The sequence below is a fragment of the Schistocerca serialis genome, chromosome 1 (genome assembly GCF_023864345.2).
Source record: "Schistocerca serialis cubense isolate TAMUIC-IGC-003099 chromosome 1, iqSchSeri2.2, whole genome shotgun sequence".
Classification (NCBI taxonomy): domain Eukaryota; kingdom Metazoa; phylum Arthropoda; class Insecta; order Orthoptera; family Acrididae; genus Schistocerca; species Schistocerca serialis.
In genome coordinates this window covers 635,738,276-635,755,867 of record NC_064638.1, presented here as the reverse complement: position 1 = coordinate 635,755,867, position 17,592 = coordinate 635,738,276, and positions in this window count along the sequence as shown.

Sequence of the window (17,592 nt, the reverse complement as noted above, 5' to 3'; positions counted from 1 at the left end):
ACGAAGCTGTCTGGGAGTCCTATATTCCGCATCACCGCTGTCAGACAGGAGTGATCAATAATCCTATCGAAGGCCTGACTGAAATCCAGGGAGGCCATGACCCCTGTGATGCGCCACAACTGCACATGCGCGATCATTTCACGGAACCGACATAAGGCACTCAGGATGTTCTGATCGCCTCCTAAAAGGGCTGATCATGGGGCACCACATGCTAAGTGTTACTATCTTTTATGACCAGTTTAACGCGTCTAATGAAATTTAACATTCACAAATTGTGACTTTAGTGAACAATATTGTGATCATGAGGAGAGCTATATGACAGGTTGACATGTTACTTTAGTAGCACGACGCTGTTTCTGATGACTCACTGGTTTCGAAACAGTTAACTGTCATAAATGCACTGTATGTGGACAGAAACTTTGTGAATAATCGAGTGGCTAATTTTGTGTTTTGCAGCAGTTCTACAACGTTAGTTTGCCAGGCACTGGCATTGCTTCATATCACAGTTTAGGGGCGATAGTCACCGATGGAGGTTCCACCGCTTGGTTTATGCGTAGGAACGAGCAATCCCTCGAGGAAAGCAACAGGAAGCTGTACTTCAGTGGACAGCAAGTCGTGGCATACGTCCGTCAAGGCAGGGTCAGTAATCGGCAGTAGGTCCTGTAAAACTCTAACGGGAGACCGTCGGATGCTGGCGATCTGTGAGGCGTGCTGGCCAGTTTTGCTGCAGTGATCTCCTCCTTAGTCACGACCTCAAGTAAAGTCATCTGCGCATCGAGCGGTAGTGTGACATTTTTAAGGCATCTGGAGGATGATGGTGGTGTGGCGGTACGCCACGTAACGTGAAAAAACAATATTGAAAAATTTCACAAATATAACAAAACTGACGTTGTAATGAAATAAATATTATCGCAGAAAAATCGAAAGACTACGTAATGAACTAATATGATCGGTTCCGTTTGATAAAGGATCGCACAGATTTCCCTTTTGTTTCTTGGTCGTGTAAGAAGCCATTTTGTAACGAGGCACGAAAACGTGTAAGTTTCATGTTATATCTAGACTAAATATAATCAAATGTTACTTAAAAGTGTCTCTAATGTTTTACTGTAACAGATCCTACACTCATAAAGTGAGTGACTTAAATAATTTATGCAAATTATATAGGGAACGCTAGCGCAGAGGTCAACGCCATTGTTCAAATGATAACGGCCTAGAGTCGTAAAAAATATTTGCTAATTTTGACAAATAATAAAAAGAAATGTAAATGTAGGCAATTTCTCTTGATTAGTGGTTCTTCCTTTGAAGCAGTATCAGTACTCAGTTCTCTTTTAATACATGAAACATTCATATACAACGTGACTTCTGAATATTTTTATGATCTACGCTTAGTGGATATCACGAGACTCTTCTCAGTTTTGCATTTACACAAAACTAGTTAAAAAAAATTGCCGTAACGAATTAGCCACTGTAGATCATGAACAGCCTCTACTGGTTTTTTTTTAAATGGACTTGTAGTCCGGGGCAATTCACTTTGGAGGTTTGGCGGTGGGACTTGTAGTCCCGTGCCACCCTCTGACGGTGATATTACTACGTGAGTCAGGAGAAAATTTAGCTCAACATGGGCAGGTGATTTGTTGGTCGTGTTTTTTTTTTATATAAAAATAGCTTGTCGGACAAACTAACTGCGAGAACTACCATAACTAAGTCCATGACGTAAATAATTCCAGTTGTGAAGCAATCAGAATAATACTAACTCCAACTTTACATAACAAACAAATACCAACGAAATACAATACGTAAAAAGAACCACGAACAGTTGACTGCAGTGAGAGTGGAGAGCACTGTGTTGTAGAGCATGGGACAGCACCCGTCGCCGACGGAGGCGTTCCTCGATGATGTCATATACTGGCGGCAATTCATGGTCCATTCTGTTCATGATATACACACAAACATTCATTCCTTCGAAGTGCTCTGATCCATGCCTTTGCGCGGTTATTGCTGACGGGCAGATAAGTGAGGCATTGCAGAAAAAATCATGCATGCGATAGTAAAAATAGTGAGTGCCGCGTCTAGAAGGCGATCTCCCTGCCACGACCAATCAATGATTTCTTAAGAGCCGGTTTGGCACATGGCAGCCACAATCAGAATGTGGTCGGGTAAGCCCCTTCCCGATGGTGGCATAACGTCCATGTTGCCTACACGAGCTGTCGGCATTCAGACTAATGTAGATGCCCCCCTTTAAATTTCCAGGCCCTCGCCCGTGCCATACCACAAGGCGGCGCAAGGTGACTGTGCATCATAGCCTGCATGGTCGGAAAAAGGTGCAGGCCATATTTCAACGGCTCATGTGCCCAGAATAAGAGATAGATACGGAGGAGTGGCTGCTATAGTGCGTGAAACCCGCTCTGTCGCCGTATACATACTTCACGTGTCCACAAGTCGGAGGTTGATTATAATGGTGGAGAGCCCCAGACATGGAACCTAGTGTGCCAGTTAGTCCTTCGGCACCTGGGTAGAGTTAAAATCCTCCACGAAGATTAAGGCACGCTGACGTCCCACAATGAGGGGTGCGACCGCATCTGTGAAGAAAGTGCACCGTTCACGGCATCGTAACGATGTGGAGGGCGCTTAGATATTAAAGATTCTGACGCCATGGAGAACGAGTACCATGCATCTCTTGTCAGGGAGGAAAGTGACGTGCTCGGCCATTAGGACATCACGGAGAAAGATTGCCATGTCACTGCCATTGGTAGAAGCGTGGGAGATGTGTACAGTGTATTCGGAGGCGCCGACGAAATCCCGGGCATAGACTTTCTGGAGGAGGACAATGTCTAATCCGCCGCATTCAGCATATCTTGTAACATTGTCAGTTTAAGGTGCGCATGGATGGGATAGATGTTGAGAGTATTGTTGGGTCTCCATATCCACCAGGAAGGTGATGTCCTCTCTGGCGGCGGCCATCAGGGGCCGACCAGCTGCAGCATCCATCACGTTTTCAGTCGCTGTGTCGTAGCTGTTCCGACACCTCCATCAGGACATGCCCTTCCACGGCACCAGGCAGTAGCATCCCGATGTCATTAGCTTAGCAGCTCGTCAGAATAGATGTGGTGTCCATCAATGGGTCGTCTGGTGTGCATGCAGGAGGAGTTGGCACAGCAGAAGGGACGTCCCCAGGACACTCGTGTGAGGGTTCCGCGCCACCGCGTCATACGACGTGAAGCTGTTGTGGGGTCAGGTGGCGGAGCATTACCGCCCAACATTTGCGTGTCACAGGGCTTCTCATCATCGGACATGTTATTGTCATCTTGTCGTCCCGTTCCTTGAAAATAATCATTTGAGGGCGCACAGTGTCGCTTCCAGCACTTCTGTGGGGCATTTTGCTTATATACATGTTGTTCTGTGTCGGAATGGGAGCGGTTGTTCGTCGCCGCCTTACCATATGGAAGGTAGGCAGAAGTCGATACATCGCCAGGCGTCAGATCCATCTCTGTGTCACAGTTAGCGGTATTAGGCAGGCCTCTGGTTGCAGTGAGGTGAAAAATGTCCGTCTAGTCTCCATGATAGTAGTCATCACCTGCGGCGGGTTACATGGGTCGTGAAGAAGATTGGCAGCTGGTGCGGTGACCATGCCATAGGGGAAATGGAGAACCGTGGACGGCGCAATGGAGGCGTCGTTTATGAGTGGTGTCTATACAAGCTGGCGCTGCTGACAGTTTTGGCAGACGTGCCCTACCTGGTCACTGTCCGTCATACATAATGATGGCACTGCATCCCCATATAGCCAAGTAAGATGGCACAAACTTCACCAATTCCGTTTTCACTTGACGGACGCTTTTGAGTTCAGGGTAGCTCTCAAAGGTTTTCTATTTTTCGGCCAGGTGACCGACTACAATGCCATATGATTTAAAAGCCAACCTGACGACGTTCGGCAGGATCTCGAACGGGAGTTCGAAAACCCTGGCTGTACGCAGGCCGAAACCCGCATGGTCAACCACTACATTACTTAATTGTCCATCAGGGTGCTTAAACTTGTGGTTTAGCGTTTGGCGGCTCGCAATTTCGTTACACACTTCTTCGGTGCGCATCTTGATTTATACCACTTTCCCAGAGATGGAAAAGTGAATGCCAATGACAGCTTTCAGATCCAGGTGAAGAACATCCCATATAAGTGTCTCAGTTTCGTAAGGTCTTGGACATGCATATTCTGCATGGAACGCAATCTTGATCGTTGTCCAGCGGTAAGACTGTGCCGTGACTCGCTCATAAAAGGGCCACAGTACAAGAAACAACGGCGAGAAGTAAATAACGCGGGCTCGAGCTCCACAACAGGCGGGACGCAGTGGACGTCTGCGCCTCATGCCTGCGCGAGACGAACTGCGTTATGTATCCATGCCCGAAGGAACTTTGCATCGTAATCAGAATAACACTGGCACTACAATATCGTATTTCTCCGTGGATACCGTGCAAGCGACTTCAAGTAAAACGTCTCACTTGTACAGGAATATACATAACAAATGTATGAGCACAGGTCGTAGATGCATGGTTGACGACATATGGTAGTTTGGGTGTGGCAGTGAGTCATGCACGGATAGCCAAGGCGACCGCTCACGATAAGCGGGTAATCCGAGTTCGAGTCTTGGTCCGGCACAAATTTTCCTTGGCGTCATTCCATTCTAAAGCTGATGGTTGTCGGTATTCACAATTGCGAATACAATGAATGTATTGTAAAGACATTACTTTCACCCTGTTGTACATCAGCGCAAAGATAGTCACAAGATATTTCGTCTGAGCTGTGACGGCTGTAATGTTGGCGGGCGTGCCACTCCACTGGCGCTAGTAACTACTTGTACAGCCGATGTCAGTCCTGGTCGTATGGCAGGTCTAGGGTCTTTGGTCGAAGAATGCGTTGTGGCGTTTGGTGCGTCGTGGTACCGGGAATTTGCGGGAGTCCACGTGACTAGCGAGTTGGTTTCTGTGACACTCCTGCTGCCCGGGCGTGGAGCTCATGAGGCCGCGAGTTGTTAAGTTCGTCGCAGCCAATGTTTTCCGGCTGGATTAGGTATTGATAGCAGCGACATGCGGGAGGGGCAGCTGACGCTGCATGCAACCTGTTCAGCAAGTACTGGGCAACTCTGGAGGCTTAAATATTATGGCAACTGTAGATCACCTGAACGGATTGGAGCCAGCAACGTCCATGTTTGTAATCCTGGAAGTCAGGGCTTCTTCGCACTTGAGTGGAGTCAAGTTGTAACCGAACCTGCCGATTCCTCAATGAACAATTCGTCTTTGTGTTTCAAATGTCAGAATCGTGTTTAATAGAACCGTTTTTACGTTACGTGGCAGGGCAAAGATTGCTTTTTAACTACTAACGTGATAATATTTAGCTGGCTGACTCGCTGATATTGCTTAATATGAAAGTAATAATGTGCAGGGTAATTTCAGTATCGTTCTGTAGCGTTGGCCGCACTACGGAAAGTGAATCCTTTTAGCGGTCGGGCTTACTTCCCCCCCCCCCCCCCCCCGCCCCTCCTCACGTGTACCGCTATCTGCCGATACAGCCTTAAAAAAAGAAAAGAAGATACTTCATCCCTCCCTGACTAAGCGTCGCTTCTCAGAAAAATACAGATTTTAGTTCCCACAGTAGAGCATTTTCACTAAACTGCACAACATTATACTGTTTTTATTAACATTAACAACAGTCTCTAACACAAATTTAGACATATGTTACCTAACAGAATGCTATTATTAGCAAGAGACCTATTTATGTTTCAAACTTCTCTGCAAAGCTAGGTGCGGACAATGGGGTTCGATTTTCAGGACAGGTATGCCACACAATTTATTACACACACAAAACTTTATACAGCCTTCCTGGATTTGGTTTTATCTGCACCCAAGTAGCAAAGAGCTTGCAGCTATGTAGCCTTACCTTACGACAGATCCACTGAAAGAAAAGTATAACTACGAAGATTGCTTAGGTCGCCAGCTGTGGAGGAGCAATTTCAATACTTTATTTGAATTTATCTTTAAAGACGTCAGAAGTAAATTTACTTTAACGACTTTAGTGGCAACAATTTTACTTGGAAACAGGATGGAGGCAGACTGAGACATTCTTACGTGACTTAAGGGCTACCATCTTTACTTTGAATAATTATGTAAAGTTAATTATTCTGATAAAGCAAAAAATTTAAAGTTAATAAATCTCACTAAATTGAACTTTACAATGATGTACCAAAGAGACCACACTTCTTGTCTCTTCAGTTTGAAATTAAACGATTGTTTTTGTAAGTTACTTTTATATTACACAGCAAAAATGTTGTAACACCAATCACTACGGTCATTTGAACGTAAAAAGTAACACAAAATTGAGATTTAACAAGATGGACAGGGAACTTTGGATTGGTATGTGACTTTGGGACAATGATTCTAACAAATATTTGTAACAAAGCTATATTAGAACTTTGGAAAATCATGGGGGGCTGACTGTAACATGGTGATAGACTGCTACAGACTGTTAACATGAAAATGTGTTGCCTGGTTCGTTGCGGTCTTATCGTTTTTGAGGTTGGTGCCTGCTGTATGAAAATCTGGACAGGCTCTACACGTCTCCAGTGATGGAATTAATCAATAACTACCACCCACTTGCAGTAGCCATATTAACTTGCTCTATCATTGGGTCCATATCACGTCATATAAAACTAGTAGAATGTTCTTGCTTTTCGACAAAAAATAAACTGGAAAAGACTTCAGGAACTGTAAAATACTGCCACATCAAGTATCAAACACTTTCACTCCTATAAGGTTCACATCGCTAGACATGGCACGTAACAATACATACGCTATCAAGACTAGGCTGCACCTGCTCTGGTTCTCCATTGTTTCTCCCCTTTCGGTGCTCGCACCAATGTCATCCAAAAGACTGGTGGTCGAAAACCCATAGTGGATACACTACCTTTGTGATTTAATTTGGTTTAACTGAATTACATGTTCTAATGCCCTCTGCATGTAAAAATCTGTACATCTATAACTTACATTTATTTATATTTTATTTTTCATAAAATTACTAATTTTTCACAAAATACTCTTTCTTTCCAACAGACATTTATGACAGGCACTACACTTATGCTTTTTGACATAGTTATAGAGGCTTCCTTAACACTAATCTATTGTACAAAATCGATTATTTTACTCTGTCAATTATCGCTCGATATTGTGTAAGTAAATAATTTTTTTTAGACATTGCAATTTCAATTACACTGTAGCATCACAAAGTGTTAATCTTTTGTTGGTACTTGTTATTGTAAGCCCACATCTCTGTCAATGTTCATTAAACCTCCAAGGGATTGTGTGGATGGCAACTAGTCAGTGTAACTGATTTTAATCTGTTTGTTCCATATCATATTCAATGCTTATGTATGAAGACTCTCTGTTGTAAACTGAGTTCTTGTATCCAGAATGAGATTTTCTCTCTGCAGTGGAGTGTGCGCTGATATGAAACTTCCTGGCAGATTAAAACTGTGTGCCAGACCGAGACTCGAACTCTTGTAATTGGGGCTAAAATATAGTCTGCATCGAAGGCAATGCGCTGTTAAAAGAGGATGTACCCTATTATTTGGATTTGCAGGTGGTTGCAGTACACATCGTCAATTCTCATGCAATATTAAGGTGCATCATGTTAAAGACTTGTACATGTAGCAATTTCTGCAATAAGTTAATTTTTTCTACATGTTAGAATTTGTTACCTGTAGCCTTATGTGGGAAGATTTCTGTTTCCTTTCTGATGCATGTTGGCACGGTAGTAGCGGCAGTGGTCAACGACACATTCCTGTTCCTGAGCCTGCAGCAGAGACCCCTGCTGCAGTGGCACTTCCGTCATCACATGACATCTAGGTATGCACGCTGCCTGGTGCCTCAGTCATCTCCCTTGTGAGTAGACAAAAAGTACGGGTCCTAGCTCACTTAGCTCAGTACTGGCTAACGCCTTGACCGACTCAAGTTACCCAGGACTGTAATATTAGTAATTTTCGCTTCACAAACATTAATATACGCTCAATAGTAAATGCCTGATGGCCTAAAGTTATCGAACAATTGTAAAGTAAAAGAAATGAACCATCGCATAGCAGCGACAGACTATTATTATTCTTTATCTTTGCCATTCTTGCGCGGTGCCTGTAAATCTCTATGTACATGTATCGATTAATGGTATAAAAAAGAATTCTGTTGAAACTTCCTGGCAGATTAAAACTGTGTGCCCGACCAAGACTCGAACTCGGGACCTTTGCCTTTCGCGTGCAAGTGCTCTACCAACTGAGCTACCGAAGCACGACTCACGCCCGCTACTCACAGCTTTACTTCTGCCAGTACCTCGTCTCCTACCTTCCAAACTTTACAGAAGCTCTCCTGCGAACCTTGCAGAACTAGCACTCCTGAAAGAAAGGATATTGCGGAGACATGGCTTAGCCACAGCCTGGGGGATGTTTCCAGAATGGGATTTTCACTCTGCAGCGGAGTGTGCGCTGATATGAAACTTCCTGGCAGATTAAAACTGTGTACCCGACCGAGACTCGAACTCGGTGTGAGTCGTGCTTCGGTAGCTCAGTTGGTAGAGCACTTGCCCGCGAAAGGCAAAGGTCCCGAGTTCGAGTCTCGGTCGGGTACACAGTTTTAATCTGCCAGGAAGTTTCATATCAGCGCACACTCCGCTGCAGAGTGAAAATCTCATTCTGGAAGAATTCTGTTGTTTCAAGACAAATGAGGCTTTTGGTGCCTCACCTTTTGCTGTTGGTATTCTATGAAAGGCGGACGCGGACTTGCTGCGTTCCGCAACTGTATTTTATATTTTATGTGAGAATATTGAGTGAATATGCTAATTGTTATTTTTTTTCAATCAGAAAACATATAGTTTCTTGTAACTGATTACGAACAGACGGCATCAAGAGGACATTTTGACTGTTATGTATAAAGTATTTAACCACAATGGTCATCTATTGTAATTTAATATGAAAAGGTACGTAGCATTAAAAAACAGGTGTGTTACAGATAAGTGTGCTTATTTTAGTAAATTAACCTTGATGATTTCCATTTCCTTATTTACCTGAAGGATAATTATTTTGTGTTACTTCATCACCAGAAATTACGATCACGCTGATGGGCCGAACGCAGCATGAGGCAGAAGGAACATTATCGTTTTCCTATTATTTCTGAACCAACTTTTTTTTGTGTAGTGTTGCATTTCTTTTAAAGTCTATAAATCTTCTGGTCCCTTAGTGTTGATCCGGGTATGACTACATCGCGACTATAAAAATGCACAGAAATGATAATGTTTTTTCCGAACGATCTCAAATCTGTATATCAATATACTCTCTTATTCAGGTATTTAATGCTCAACGTATGCTATTATAATAGTGTAATCAATCCCTGATTCTGTTGCCAAGTGACCCACCAAAATATTCACTTTTTCGACATTTAAAAAAAATATATATAAAATAACAATTCTTTTTCTTTTCGTCCCCCAAGAGCAACGCTACACTTGGCGCCCGAACAGGGACTTGATCAGAAATCATTTCATGTATGTGTTTAAGAATTTTTGAGTTCTTGTTCTAATAATTATTTCATTTTTTCATGTGGATGCAATTCAACCGAGAAAGAGAAGTGGGAAAACCTTTTAATTAATTCAGAAGAACGATTGATGAAATTACCAAAAAACACGAGTATCCAGCCGTATCACCATCTAAGACAGCCATAGTAAGTCAAATTTTTATACGCAGTAGCCAAGCTTTCGTAGTGACGTTGCATCTTTCGAGTTGATCAGAACGTAAACCTGTCTTTCCTCGCCTTGAAACAGCTTTATTTCAATTTGTCCATAGTCCATTCTTATGTAGTTAAATTCAGTGAAAGTGTACCATTGTTGTCAGTGCATAAAAAAAATTACGATATGGCGGATAATTACGCTCAAAACTGGTAAAACGTGTGATATTTCATTTGTTTGTAATTAGTAGGAACCATCTTGTCTTCTTGGCGTACATGAACGTCAGTTGTTACCCAGAGTTAAAATTTCATCTTAGGTTCCAGTAAGCCATAGCTCTACGTCACAGACAAACGACTGACGGCAGTGACAATATCTGTAGCATTTTGACGTTTGACAAATAATTCATGAACATGGCTGACGGTCAACTGCGGACACAAACAAAAGCAGACGACAGCGGTGATGCGAATGGACCTCACTATCCATTACGGTCACGCGCGATAGGTACACGAGCGGAGGCAGAAGCAGCCTCCAGCGAAGTTTTAGAAGCCGGTCCTAGTGTGAAAACTATTCTCGCTTTTGAAAAAAATGACTTGGCCGCAATGATCGAAGCAATAATGGAACGCAAGTTCGAAAGTCAAAGACAGAGAGAAGCGCAAAGACAGGAACGTGAAAAGCAGGAAAAATTAGATGAAAAGGCCCGCGAAGAAAAAGAGAAGGCCGAAAGACGGCATAATAAAAATCAGGCCCTTACAAATCTGTGCAATTCAGTAAAAGCAGACATAAATTCAGTAAAAGCAGATCTGCAAACGGAGATGAATGTTCTAAATACTCGGTTAAATTCGGTAAAGGCCGAACTAAAGGCAGACATAACAGCTGATTTAAATACCCTGTTGGGTAAAGTCCAAAGCCAAATCAGTAGTCAGATCACGACCATGACGCTAGAAATTGACACACAAGTAGAATCAAAAATAGAGGATATTTGAAAACGGTTAGATGAAAAAATCGAAGCAGCCAAGCGAAAGATAAATTCAAGAGTGATGGAATATCAAAAAGAAGCTGCAACCTTAAAAGAAGATTATACTGCAATCTCTGATGAGGAGTTAAAACCGCAGTAGACACGATCGAGAATGTTGTTGATGATCTTTCCAAACAGATTGAGACTCTTAATGTAGAGGATCAAATAAAGAATACTGTTAAGGCACATGCTGAAGCGTTGTCCGACCACTGCCAAGAGTGGATTAAAAACAAAGACGGATTCATAGAAAACAAGGTGAAGAACGAACTCAGGGAAACTGTCAAAAACGTGACCTTTGAAATATTGGCAGCCCCTTGAAAAACAGGAGACACGGCGATGTCAGAATTAGGCCAGATAAGACGAACGTTAGCTTAAGATTTACCTGAATGGCGTCAACTGATAGTTGATGAAGTTCGTACACTAAAATGTCAAGTTGAAAATTCCCCACCTCCCGTGTCAGGAGAGTGGAATAATTCACCACCATGTAATGAACAACAGCTGGTACATTACCATTCACCATTTGATAACGCTCAAACTCACAGCTCTATAGAAGCACAATTTAACCAGAGTACCAGCCACCCACTATTGTCAGTTTGATGCAGGAGGAAAGCGTGATCAAACATCGTGTTTTTCCGACCTTTCACCCACAGAAAAGAGAAATTCATCCTATAGTGTTCCTCCGAAACTTTTCAGGAATTTTCCCGAATAGTTGGAGTGACCGCCAGCGAATTCAGTTCGTTACTGGGTTTATCGTAGGCGATGCTGCTTTATGGGGAACCGAAATGGTCGACCCTTGTAAAAGTTACAAAGAGTTTGAACAGATGTTTGTAGATAAATTCTGGAGTTCTGGTGTGCAGCAGCGCCTGAGAAAAGAGGTTTACAACGCCGAAGTGTTTAACAGTAAGCGCGGTAGTTTGAGAAGATATTTTGAAAAGTATTTAGCGAAAATCAAGTTCTGGGATTCGCCGATCACCACCAAAGACTTTATTATGATTCTAAAAACTAAGCTACCGATTGCGATCAGAGAAAAGTTAGTAAACGTGTCTGAGGACGATACGGACACTTTCCTATCTGTGTTAGACTCGTTAGATCTGATTTACGAGGACGCTAGAGTTGATGTTGGCAACGCCCACTTCAGTGCAGGCGGCCAGCACAATACAGAATACGTAGGCAACAATGGTGGCCGAGCGAAAGCGCGTCACAGCGACGGCCAGTACGAACCCCACAACGGTTTCAAAAATAAGCACACTACGTACTCCAACAGTAAATACAAAAATAAGTACAATAGAGGCCAGAGATACAATCCAATATATAATTCGTCACCACCTCAGTACGGAAATGCACTTTATAATACACAGCCCCAGCAATATGGAAACACGCAACCGATCAACGGTAATTATCAAAACGATCAGTCTTACGATTCAAAGCGTCAGTGGAAAGGAAATAAATGTCATAATCAAGGTGGAGATCAACGTACACCTTTTAGTATCAGTTACTGTCAACACAAGCCACAGGAAAATACCTTTCAGCCACAAAATATACACTTCACGCAACAAGCGAACGGACTTTCGGTAAGTCTGAAGCCTAAACGCCCGCATAATACGCAAATTTATTATGCGCAAGCGAATACGCCAGGACAACAAGATTCATTTCCAACCCAGTTCGTACCACAAAACCAATACCAGTTCCAGACGGAAGAAACTTTAAGAAATATAAATCAGCAGGAAAGTAAGCGTCGATCGGAAAATTAAAAGCAGCACCTTTGAGCCTACTAGAGGATGCTGCAGGTTTGAATGGGGGCACCCTGTCGCTTAGTCCACACGAAATTAAAGCAATTAGGTATGGCAAAGAGACAAACTTACGATGATCTAGTAGCAGACACTGAGGCGAAAGACAATGATGACGTATGGGACGAACAAGTTCAAGCTTCCATGAGTATCAATTGCCATCATACCAGTAACAGCCATTGTAGATACAGGAGCTAATATAATGTCTTATCTTTATGTTTATTTAAGCAAATATCCTCTGTATGCAAAGTTTTATCACTTCCAATTCAAGGTTGCACCGTTTCGGGAGCAATTGGTCCACTAACACAACGTGTAAATCTTCAGACTCAGCTTCAAATCCAGATAGAGTCTATTTCAGTAACGTGCATTTTTCTTATTGTTAAAAACCTATCAGTGCCATGTATCCTGAGTATGGAACTCTTGAGGCAGACGAAAGCTAAAATTGACATCGAATGTGGAATCTCTACTCTAGTAGCGAGCCAGCAACAAGTAACTGTAAATTTGTTAAGAAGTAAGGTGAAGACAAACTTTGGGGTGCTTCAAATAGCAGTACGGCCATGGACTAAAAGACAACAGTACAGTCAGACAGAAGACATGACAGATCTTGAAAGTGTTAATGACGATGAGTATAAAGACCTAATTCCCGGTCATAATGAATTATACGGTAAAGCTAGTGAGTCCACTGAATTATCCAAACAACAGAAGAATGAGCTTTACAATTTGTTAACAGATTACGTTCATGTATTTTCTAAGAAACCAGGACTAATAAAAGGCTTTGAATATCGAATGGATGTCCTGCCCCATTCAACCTACTGTAGAACAAGCTATTCCATTGCACTTGCGAGACGCGAAGATGTCAAGTGCGAGATCAGGAAAATGTTACGCTGGAATGTGATAGAAGTATCTCATTCACCTTATTCGAGTCCTTTATTGTCTGTACCAAAATCAGATGGTAGCGTAAGGCTAGTCCTAGGTGCAAGATTAATCAATAAAATTATAGTACCCATAAGAACGAGACCAGAGGCTCTTGAAGAGCATCTGCAGAAGTTTCATGGAGTTAAATATTTGAGCACCCTTGATTTGAAAAGCAGTTACTGGCAAGTAAAACTTGCACAGGAGTCTAGGAATTACACTGCGTTTATATTTGCAGGTAGATCTTACCATTTCAAAGTTGTACCGTTTGGACTAAATGTGAGTTCCGGATTTTTATTTCTGCCCTTGACTATGTACTAGGTCCTGAACTTTTAGATGAGGTAACAGTCTATGTGGATGACGTTCTTGTAGCATCGAAAAATTGGGAAGATCATGTGGCCCTTCTGCAAAAGGTATTTCAACCATTCAGAGAGTAGTGTTACAGCAAATCTTAAGAAGTCCAAGTTTGAAAAAAGTGAAATTAAATTTTTAGGACACATCATCACCCATGAAGGAATTAAACCTGACCCGGAAAAATTGTCTGCTATAAAAAACTTTCCAACCCCTGTTACAAAAAGGCAACTGAAAGGATTTATCGGTCTTACGTCATTTTTCAGACGTTTTGTTCCCAATCAGGTATTGAACAATCCCGCTCTTCACAACCTTTTAAAAAAGAATTCACATTGGAATTGGACCCCGGAATGCCAAGACGGATTTCAGAAAATTAAAGACAGTGTGGTTAACAGTAACATTCTCCATCATCCTCAGATGGATAAGGAATTTTGCATTACTGCAGACGCTTCCTTTGTGGGTATCGGCGCTTGTCTTTTCCAGATTCAAATAGTAAATGGACACAAGCAAATCGAAGTGATCAGCTTTGCGAGTCGAGTGTTATCTGAGTGTGAAAAGTCTTATTCGGTTGTGGAGTTGGAGGCACTCGCCGTAGTATGGGCTTTTACGTGATTTAACTATTATATCTATGGAAGAAAAATTAAAGTCTATTCAGACCATCAAGCCTTATCATTCCTCCTTACATGCAAGTTGCAACATCCTCGTCTTACTCGATGGTGCTTATTCCTGCAGGAATATGACTTTGGCATTATATATATAAAAGGTGAAGATAATGTTATAGCAGACGCACTTTCTCGCTCACCTGAGTGCTTACCAGAAACCAGCGAACTGGTGGAACAAACGTCTAATTATAAAGTTTTGTTAATGAAAGATCCAATTCACAGAAAGTATTTTCTTCAGTTTATGTGGGCAGATTCAGATTTTTCAAAATACAGATCCAAAATGGAAAAAGATTAGACAAATTCATCACGAAAATCCAACCCACAAGTTGTCCAAGTCTTATAAAGTTCATAACCAAGTGCTATTTCATAATACGTCTGAGTCATCTGAGAGGTGGTGTGTTTGCATCCTTCGAAATTTCATTGAACATCTTTTGTGGTACACTCACATTTCATGGGGTCACTACGGACCAGAAAAATGTAAAAGGAAAATCTCGACTTACTGTTATGTTCCGAATCTACATCAGAGAATCCATAAATTATTGAGAAACTGTGTCATCTGTCAAAAGGCAAAATCGTTAAACATTTCCACTTTAATCCCACTAAATCCAATAATTGCTGAAAGGCCAAACCAGCTTCTTAGTATTGATTTGGCAGGTCCACTACCCACCGGTAGGGGAGGCGCTAAATACTTAGTAGCAATCCTGGACAATTTTTCTAAGCACATAAGGCTGTACGCAGTGAAATCTTCTTGTGCAAATCCGATAATTCGTCGCATTGAAAATGATTATTTCCCACGATTCGGGGTTCCAGAATCAATCTTGTCCTATAATGCTTCAAATTTCACATCACGCCCGTGGCGTGCATTTCTTGCTCGCCATGGAATCAAACAAATTTTGATATCCCTGTTTCGACCGCAATCGAATCCGACAGTAAGAATCTTCAAAGAATTTAACAGATTTATAAGGACGTACATTCCAAATAAGCAATCTAAGTGGGTAGATTTCGTAACACCTTTCGAACAGATTGTAAACCACCTTCCTCATCTGTCGACCGGATTCACGCCACATGAGTTAATGTCAAGATCAAAAGAAAGGAATGAATGGATGACCCCCTTCGAAAATTACAAGACAACGAATTTGACCTAGACGCAAAAATCAGACAAGCTCTCATATCATTGACAACGTATGCTAACCTCCGAAAAAAGGCATTTGATAAGAAGGTAAACAGAGTTATAGATTTCAAAGAAGGAGAAAAGGTATTAGGCAGGACTCACTTTAAACCATCCCTGTTGTTAAAGAAGAATCGTAATTGGCAACACATTTATGAAGGTCCCTTTGTGAAAATGAGGAAACCACACATTGGTAGCTATTTGTTATCTGGCCCTGCCACGAATAAAATCAAAGGATTGTTCCACCATGATGATTTAAGAAAATTTTATAACGCCAGGAATTAAGTTAATTTAAGCTGTAAGAAAATTCTAATGTATTGGAGATCAGGATTAACCAATGAGTGACAAGAACTGAACTGAACTGACTACCGACGTTAACCGGTGCTAAAAGGAAACCTTATGTATTAAAACAACGCGTCTGGAAAATAAAATACAGAATAAGTTGTAGACAAGTGTTTATATGAATAATCTTTATGTAAACAGGAGGACACGTCCTAGAGGCGATTTTCAATTTTAGTTATAAGTTAGTATGCAAGAAAAATGACGTACTCGAGAGGTATTAATTAGCCCCGAGGTATTAAAAGGAGGAAAGAGGAAGGAGCGAATAATGCACTTCTCTCGCTAAATAGTAATTTGAAAATGATGATTAGTATTAGTAAGTGAAATTTAATCGAGGACAAATTAATGACCTGTTTTAAAAGGAAATACTTAAGGTTCAGACAAAAGAGTAGTGCGAGAAGATTCGATTACATGAGGTTATTCCCTATTTTCAAATGTGACGTAAATAAGGCACCATCTGTTAGCGCAAAACAGTCAGTAGATTTAACTTGTAAGTTCCAGCACAGTGCTGTGCCAGAGATAAAATAACATCTCTTTGAAGTAAACAGATACCTAGGATTAAGCATGAACAGAGTGATAACGCAGTGCAATTGTTCTAAAAAGACCTGACGTTAACCTTAAGTAAAAGCGTGACGGAATAAAAAGGAAATTTATTATATAACACAGAGTAAGACGAGTCCAGACTATAAACAAAAAATGGTTCACATGGCTCTGAGCACTATGGGACTCAACTGCTGAGGTCATTAGTCCCCTAGAACTTAGAACTAGTTAAACCTAACTAACCTAAGGACATCACAAACATCCATGCCCGAGGCAGGATTCGAACCTGCGACCGTAGCGGTCTTGCGGTTCCAGACTGCAGCGCCTTTAACCGCACGGCCACTTCGGCCGGCAGACTGTAAACAAGCTGAGTAAAAGAACATATGATTAACATGGTTTACTATGGCAACTTCACGGTGCTATTGAGCATTAGCGATACTGCAAATTCACAAGCTAGCAGCAAATAGAATAAGAATCCCTCCCAAGCTTCACAGGTCGCCACAGCAGCAAACAACAACACTCTAGTGAGAGGCTTATATATACAAATGATAATTAATACCCAAATGCGTAATGCATAAACTTGACTTAGTCTAAGAAATGAACAAAGAGTAGTAAGCAAGCTGCAGCAAGATGCATATCAGAAATACATGCTTGAAGTGATATATTTTATTGTAAGTGTGCACTGCAATATTTATTGTTTTCTCTGTGATTATGTGAATATTGAACCCCTTTCCTAAGTGCAAATCCTTTAAGATCCTTGATCCTATCCACTCCCCAGGATCAACTTGTAAAGATGCACATGTGCTTGGGAAGTGAGGCACTACATATAAAAATGAGTAGGTTCGCGATGCACAAATTGCTTTTGTAATGCGGAATGTAAATTACATTTTCGACCTGGTTGAGGAGTAATTTAAATTCTGTCGACGATCCGCGAGTAGTCCCGCATTGCCCACCTTTTTTTCGACTGTTTGTACTTCTACACGAAATCCAGAGGCGGAATTGCTATTTTCAAATCTGTCCTCGAACTTTCTTTAAAGACAAGCACATACGAGAGAAACTTTGACATAAATGAA